General features: G+C 49.1%; 1 long non-coding RNA gene across 1 annotated transcript in view; it reads right to left on the minus strand.

Moving 5' to 3' along the window:
• Positions 1-7,154, minus strand: part of LOC138446600 (uncharacterized) — a 29,478-nt gene extending 22,324 nt beyond the window's left edge. Inside the window, exons 1-2 of the long non-coding RNA XR_011259458.1 lie at positions 7,064-7,154; positions 2,989-3,153 (exon numbers count right to left, since the gene is read on the minus strand). This is a non-coding gene — a long non-coding RNA (uncharacterized lncRNA). The remainder of the gene's footprint in view (positions 1-2,988; positions 3,154-7,063) is intronic.
• Between the last annotated feature and the right edge of the window lie 874 nt (positions 7,155-8,028).

The raw sequence follows: 8,028 nt of genomic DNA on the forward strand, positions 1-8,028 counted from the left end.
CTGCAAAGGACTTGTACATAATTGCAGACTGAGAGCCGAGGAGTCACCTCTAATCCTGTTTATCCTAGCACAAAACAGAGGTTGGGGGAGGGCTTTCCAAGATACTGAAAAGACACAGACTAGACGCCCTCTTTGCCTTGACCCTCTCTCATGTCAGCCTGCAGAGGGTCAGCTCCTCAGCTCCCAGGGTGAGGTCTGCCCATATCCCTGCCATCTGCAGCGGGAGGTGGCGGCACACGCATGCACACGTGCACACACATGCATCACACACACGTGCATGTCTGCACACACACTTTGGGGATCCTGCTTCTGTGCTGTGCTGATGCCTTGGGGCACATCAGCTGCTCTGCTGCCCTTCCACATGGTTCTCAACTCCATTGCAATCCACAGCCTCCACTGGACATTACCCAGGGAAGAAGGAGTCTCAGCACTTGTTATAAACCATTGTTAGCTATGTTTTTGGTACATTGTGAGTGCTATTCCTTTCCTTTGTGTGACATGTTTTCTGCTATCTCCCCAGTCACTTTCAGCACTATTGAAATTCCTCCTTTGTGAAACTAAATAGCCAGAATTAAATTACTTGAGGTGCTCCTGTTACAGGCATTGATCTGGGACTGTAGAAGATGTTTTGCCCAGGGGTCCCTGGTTTCACCATAGTCATTGTCAGTTTGCACCAGAACAGTGACGCCCTGACTCAAAACCAGCTGGGAGCTTGAACACCACATCACATTTCATGCATTTTACTGAAGCCTAATGTGGACCTGCTAAACATCCATTGGCAATACAACAGGAAGGTGTCTACTGGGTCAGAGTCCTCAAGGGACTGAGCCAGGAGGCATGACTATTCCCTGGGTGAATTCAGCTTGTTCAAAAGGCTGTTTGAACACTGCCAACACTTGAATATTTTGGAATTGCTTTCCCAACTGGGTGAAAAAGAAGAACCCAATTCTGTAACTATACACAAATACCACTCCCGGGGTTTACCATAAGATCTTTGGTTTCAGTGGTAAAGGACCCACCTGCCAATGCAGGAGACATGGGTTTGATCCCTAATCCAGGAAGACCCCACATGCCGTGGGGCAGCTAAGCCCGTGTGCCCAACCACTGAGCCCAGGAGCTGCAACTGCTGAAGCCCGTGCACCCTGGAGCTCGTGCTTCACGAGAGAAGCCACTGCGGTGAGCAGCCCACTCCCTGCAACTGGAGAAAGCCTGTGGCAGCAACAAAGACCCAGCACAACCAAAAATAAATAAATAAAATTATTTTTTAAAAAGACCTTCGGTTTGAACTCAAAGTCAGATTCTAGACTCGATAGGTAAGTTTTTCTTGCTAACCCACATGACGCTGGGATGTCCCCGGTGGTTTAGTGGCTAACACTGTGTGCTCCCAGCGCAGGGGCCCAGTGTCAATCCCTGATTAGGGGTCCAGAACTCGCACGCTGCAACTAAGACCTGACCGCCACACAAACAAAGACAAATGAATAAACTACTCCACATCGCCAAACGAATCCATATGCCAGAAGAGAAAAGACTCAAATCAACCTCGGTCTGAAGAAAACATTCGAAACAGCTTGTATAGAAAGTAGTACAAGTGGTGAGCTACCTTTGGGTGTGTGGGTGAAATGGGGTGGATAGGGACAGAATGAAGTGAAGATTTTCAGATTTCCACTTTATGCTCTTTTATAGTTTTACATTTTTCTGAACTACATAATACACCTGTTTCAAGAAAATAAAACTGGAAAATTCTGTTCCACCAGGTATGTTTGACTCTGGCCATCTACATAGATGTGGTAATAGTGGTAAAGAATCCACCTGTCAATGCAGGAGACAGAAGAGACACGGGTTCAATCCGGTTAGGAAGATCCCTGGGAGGAGGAACTGGCAACCCATTCCAGTGTTCTTTCCTGGAGAATCCTATGGACAGAGGAGCTTGGCAGGTTGCGGCCCATAGGGTCGCAAAGAGTCAGACACGCCTGAAACAACTTAGCATGCAGATGCATGATATACTGCTATCATCACATTATAGCACCCAATAAGCCAGCTTAATGCCGATGACTGAACATCGGATGGCACAAAGCTCTTATTGTTTGCACAAGGTGGTGTGTAGAGTGGAGAGAGCGCGGGAACAGTCATTAAAACAAGGCTCTGATTCCCGTGCTGCCACATTCTAGTTATGTGGCCAAAACTGGTAGTCTTTCTGAGCCTCGGTTTCCTCCCAAAAGTGGAAATAATAGCTTCACTGCCTAATTTACAGGCTCCCTCGATGGCTGAATGAGGCAGCAGCCATGAAAAATGTCTGCAGGCTCCAGAAAGATACACCAAAGCAAAGGTCAGTTACTAACAGAAATCCTTCACTTCTAAGGAGCTGGCATGTGGGCAGCCGGTCAATGACACGGGAGCCCAGCTCCGTCAGTCCTGAGGCTCCTGCTCCCCTTCTCTCCTGCCCGGTGGTCAGCAAGGAGGGATGAAACAAGACCACGGATGGCAGAGAACATTCAGCCAGCTGCAGGGGTGGGGGAGTGGTGGGAGGTGGCATGGCCCCAGTGACATGGACCCTGCACGGTAGGGCCTCATGGGATCCGAGCAGGTCGGTTTGGCCTCTGCCACAAGCGTGTAACACTTGAATTGCCAACCCTCTTCCGGAAGAACTTATACAAACAACCTCTATCCTTAATGCTTGCATTTAAAGGAATATTTACAAACATCAGACTTCTGATTCCCGGACAAACTCAGCATCAGCAAGATCATGTTCTTGTCAGGGCCAAGTGGCCTCATGCACTCATCTCTATGTCCAGTCTCCCAGCACAAACAGAATAAGAACACATAAAACTCAAATAAATTGAATCGACCCTTGGCAACCGTCTACTCTCCTGTGACCTGGGTAGTCCCTTAGCCCACTTGTGCTATAATTTCTGTGACTCTAATCAGCGTTACTAAGAGTAATGGAGGCAATGAGCAGTTCAGGTTTCCCCCTTCATTTGCTCAACTCACTTCAGAGTAACAACCAAGCACCTACTATGCTTGGGGCCCAGGGAGGAGGCATGAAGGGGTCAGAGGAGGCTCCACGGAGGAAGGAGAATGTGTGTCTTCTCTTGCAGGCAGGCTAGGACCTTGATGGGCTGGAGTTCCACGTGGAAGGAGCACACGAATGTGGGCCTGGAGACAGAACAGACAAGCCATGTTTAGGGTCGATGAATACACAAGGTCTGGTAGGAACCAAGAGAAGATTATGTCGGGATACACAGATTGCCACTCTAGACGGGCAGGTAAGACTCGACCGTGACTGACAAGGGAGGACCCCACCGCCTTCGATAGGCTTGAAGTCAGCCTGCAGAGATCAAGCAGGGAGGCCCAGCGGCCTTCCTCCCAGGGGAGAGGGTGGAGGGAGGGAAAAGAACGATGCTGACGGGCTGCTCCGACGACAGTCTGCACACGTTTTCCCCCATCTGGAGTCTTCCATGGCTCCGGATCCTGCCCATCCTTCCAGTGGGCGATCGGATGTGTGTGTCAATGTGAGGAAAGTGATGCCTGTTTTCGAGCATCTAAATCTGTCACCAGCTGAATGACTTCACTTGGAATCCCTTCATGGAATGAGTATTGTTTTTACTCACACAGATGCTCCTTTCAAATGCCGGAATGGCTGGGAGAAGAGAGAAGCTGACTCTGGGGCCAGTGATGGGCCTCTGAGACCTGAGCATCTGTTACAAGCTCCTCCTCCTAAAATACAATCACAGGTGAACATGCTGGCTTCTTAAAGTGCACTGGGGAATGCGGACAATGAAGAGGGGGAATGAGGAAGGGGTGCTCCCAGACTGCACCCAGGGGATGTCGTGAGGACTCATGAGTTAAACTCTCCTCAGTCCTAATTGTCTGATACAGCTGGTCATTCAAGCAACGAGGGCCTTTCTGTTCAAAATTGTTGGTCAGGTGCCTCCTTCTTGCTTGTTCACGGCACTCAGGGTTTTCAGCGCACCCGGGAAAGAGAAAAGGGAATCTTGTAAAATATTTTTTTTTTTTTAACCTTCTGAAGCATGAAATTAAAAAAAAAAAAAAGTGGTCTGCTTTGCGCCAAAGGAACCACGCCTTCAGAAAGATTCAACGATGCTGTTCAGGTGGTCATGTTGAGAGTCTGAAATGCTACTGAACTATGTTATTTTCTAAAAGTGACTTTGCCAATAAATGTTGGGCTTTGGACAAAAGAACCTAAAAGTATTAGAGCTGGGTTAAAGGAGACGGGCAAGACATGACAGCTGAATAACATGATGCGACTGGATCTCCTGCCACAGGGAAAAGACGCCATAAAGACATGACTGGACGCTAACTGCATCCTGGTCAGAATCGCAGTGAGAGGCCTCTGCCCTGGCAGTTCACACGCCTCCTCGGGAGCTTCCTGGGTGAAGTTGGAAGAAAGAGACAGACACCTCAAACTGGTAGGCAGCAGGTTTAATAAGCAAGGGAACTCACATGGAGTCTGGAGCGGCTGCAAGACAACAAGATCTCCGCCCTGCCCTCGAGAATCTTGAAAGTTTACCCAGAGGCCTCAGCTGGGTGCTGGCAGACACAGTCCGTTGGTCTGGACACATCACTGTCTCAAGGCTAAGTCCCCTGCAGCTTCTGGGAGGAGGGAGGACAAGCAAAGGGCACATTCCAAGGACGGGGGCGGGGTGAAGGACCTCCAGTTGCCCGGGGCCAGCTGTCAGGTCAAAGCAGAGGTCACATCTTCCTGGGGACCTCCTCCAGAACTGCACCCTCGTGATCAGCTCTCACAAGCTCTCGTGCCCTCTCTCCCACAGTGTGCCCTGCATGGTCAGCGAGGGTCCCACTAACCACAGGTGGCTCCTCTGGAGGCAAGCCGGCAGCTTTGAAGGCAGATGTCACTGCAACCATGCAGGCACGTGCAAGAGAAAGCACGGATTAAGACAGTCATTGCTGGAACTTCCCTGGCAGTCCAATGGCTAAAACCCCATACTCCCAATGCAGGGGACCTGGGTTCAGTCCCTGGTTGGGGAACTAGATCCCACACGCTGCAACTAGATCCTATGTGCTGCAACTAAGACTCGGCACAGCCAAATCAATCAATCAATCAATATGGCCTTGGCCATCGTCACATTTACCTTTAAGGTGGGAAACCCTCTGCACGCTCAGTCACCATTCAGTGGGTGCAGGGGCTTTTGCCACCTCGGTGTCAGAACCCCTACCAATGTCTGGAGTGAGCCTTCACCTCAAAGGTCTGGGTGGGACGCAGGGACCACCTGCCAAAGCAGATGCTGAAAACGCCAGATATTTTCTTGGCCTCTGTCTAACTGTGCAGCCCCCGTGGTTCTTCTCTAGCTCACCCAGTGATTGTGTGAGTTACTTAAAAGCCTTTTAATACATCCCTGCCACTGCCACCTTTTTTTTTTTTTTTCAATCAGCCAGAGTCTTTTCTATTGTTTGTAAATGAAAACCTTGACGGGTGTACCATGCAATAGTCAAGGTCAAATGCTTCATCAGGAGGATGGTAGCAGCTTCCAGGGGTGCCTGCAGGGGGATGATTGGCTTTGAATGAAGTACAGTACAGCCATTTTCAAACCAGAAAGACTTGGACTTGACTCTCAACTGTGCCACTCTACCTGCTGAGAGGCTTATGAGAAAGTTAATGAACTTCTCTGAGCCTCATTTTCCTCATCTGTCAAATGGGGGTGAAAACAATGAGTTACTCTAATAGAATCATTGGGAGGATTGAATGAATGAGTGTACCTAAATTTCTATATGTGATTAGCTAAATTTCTCTATGTGTCAACTTGACCAGGCCATGGGGTATCCAAATATTTGCTCCAGCATTATACTGGGTGTGTCTGGGAAGGTGTTTCTACATGAGATTAACATGTGATTCAGGAAACCGAGGAAAGCAGATTGCCCTCCCTGGTGTGGGTGGGCCTCATCCAATCAGTCGAAGGCCTAGATAGACTAGAAAGGCTGATCCTTCCTGAAGTAAGAGGGAACTCCTTCCAGCCTGACTGCCTGGAGCTGGGACATTCATCTTTTCCTGCCTCTGAACTCGGACTGAAACATTTGCTCTTGGATCTTGAGACTGGCTGTTTCAGGCTGGAAACACACCATCAGCACTGCTGAGGTCCCAACTCGCTGATGGCAGAACTTCTCAGTCTCCATTATTACATGAGTCAGTTCCTTGTAATAATAGTCATGAGAGGGACTTCCCTGGTGGTCCAGTGGCTAAGATTCCATGCTCCCAGTACAGGGGGCCTGGGCTGGATCCCTGATCAGGGAACTAGATCTCACATGCTGCAACTAAGAGCTTGCATGCCACAGGTGAAGATCCTGTGTGCCATAACTAAGACCCAAATAAATAAATATTGAAAATTATGATAATAAATACAAATACATCTTTATCTTGTTGGTTCTGTTTTTCTGGAGAACTCTAATACCGTAATACATGGAACACAGTGCATATTCAGTACTTATGGTAGGTAATTGTTGTTTATTATCTTATTATCATGCTACAAAGATATAACCAGCACACAGATCACTGATGGCCTCTCAAACATTGGGGCAGAAGCCTCATGTTTTCTCCATCTGGAGAAATGCATTGGCCTTTCTTTTTAAACCTTTTTCTTTTCCCTCTTTCTTGCCCCCCACCCCAGCAAGTACACTCACACTGAGTTGGGGCGGGGAGGCACTCTTAGCTCCCACTGTGCACTTTGAAGCTCTGCTCCAGCAGTAAACCACTCTGCAGTGACCCACTCATTGCCACAGCCCCTGGAAGGTGAACTTCAGCTCGCCCCCTCCTCCTCTGCAAGGTGCTAACCTCCCGCCTCCTGGAGAAAAGAAAGCACGTGAATCACCAGGGCTGCTGTGGAGGTATCTCCTCCAGGTGCCCGTCAGAGAAGAATCTGGGGAGAGAACACAGCCCTGGGGCCCACACATGTTGGCCATGCCCATCACCCTGGCTCCCACACACGGCCCGAACCCCCACCCCCACCCCTATAACCTTCAAAGCAGCCGCTCAGGCAGGAGCTCTCAAGGGAAGGGCAGTCCCGCCACCTGGATGCAGCACCAGCCTCACCTGCCTCACCAGCCACAGCACCAGGCCAGTCCAGGCCCCCTGCTCCTGTGACACCCCTGTCTTCCCTGCTTCAAGTCTGACTTCCCTGGTTAAACAGGAAGCCTGGGGTGGAGTCCAGGAGTCCGGACTGGGATCTTGCTCAGAGCTTTCAAACAGGAGACAGCCTCAGGACTTCAGGGTGCTCGTGGAAATGCAGATTCCTCCTCCAGGGCTCAAATACTAACAACAGGGTCCCAGGGATTCCCCCAGAGGTGACGGCAGGCCCTACAGAAGGGCAGGGAAGCAGCCTCCGAAATTCTTTCTTCTTCCTGGAGCCAGGCTTCCTGGTTCCTGGCTTAAATGAACTGAGGCCACTCTGTGACTTCTCTGGGCCTCAGTTTCCTCATCTGAAAGATGGGAATGACCATAACAGTACCCAGAGGATTGTGGAGGAAATTAAGGTGCTAGCACATGGTAAAAGATCAAGAATTGTTAGGTATTATTATTGATTGAATAACTGCCCCTCAGCAAACCTTCTTTTTCCCAGATGTGAAGTGGGAAAAGTCACATCGTTCAAAGCAACTACTTATACCTTGTAGAGTGTTCAAGTATGCCCTTTCCTAAAACAACTTCAAAATAATAATAGTGACAGGGGACTTCGCTGGTAGTCCCCTGGTTAAGAATCCATCTTGCAAACCTCAACATGAATCAGCCATAGGCATACATATATCCCTTCCTTTTTGAAGGTTTAACAGAAAGCAACAAAATTCTGTAAAGCAATTATCCAATTGAAAAATTGAATTAATTAAAATTTAAAAAAAAAAGAAAAAGAATCCGTCTTGCAACGCAGATGATGCAGGTTCGATCTCCAGTCTAGAAAGTAAGATTCCACCTGCCACAGAGCAACCAAGCCTGCCTGACACAACTCTTCAGCCTGAGGACCACAGCTCGAGAGAGTCCAAGCACGGCCGCCATGAAAGATCATG

The sequence above is a fragment of the Ovis canadensis genome, chromosome 10 (genome assembly GCF_042477335.2).
Source record: "Ovis canadensis isolate MfBH-ARS-UI-01 breed Bighorn chromosome 10, ARS-UI_OviCan_v2, whole genome shotgun sequence".
In the NCBI taxonomy this organism is placed as follows: Eukaryota; Metazoa; Chordata; class Mammalia; order Artiodactyla; family Bovidae; genus Ovis; species Ovis canadensis.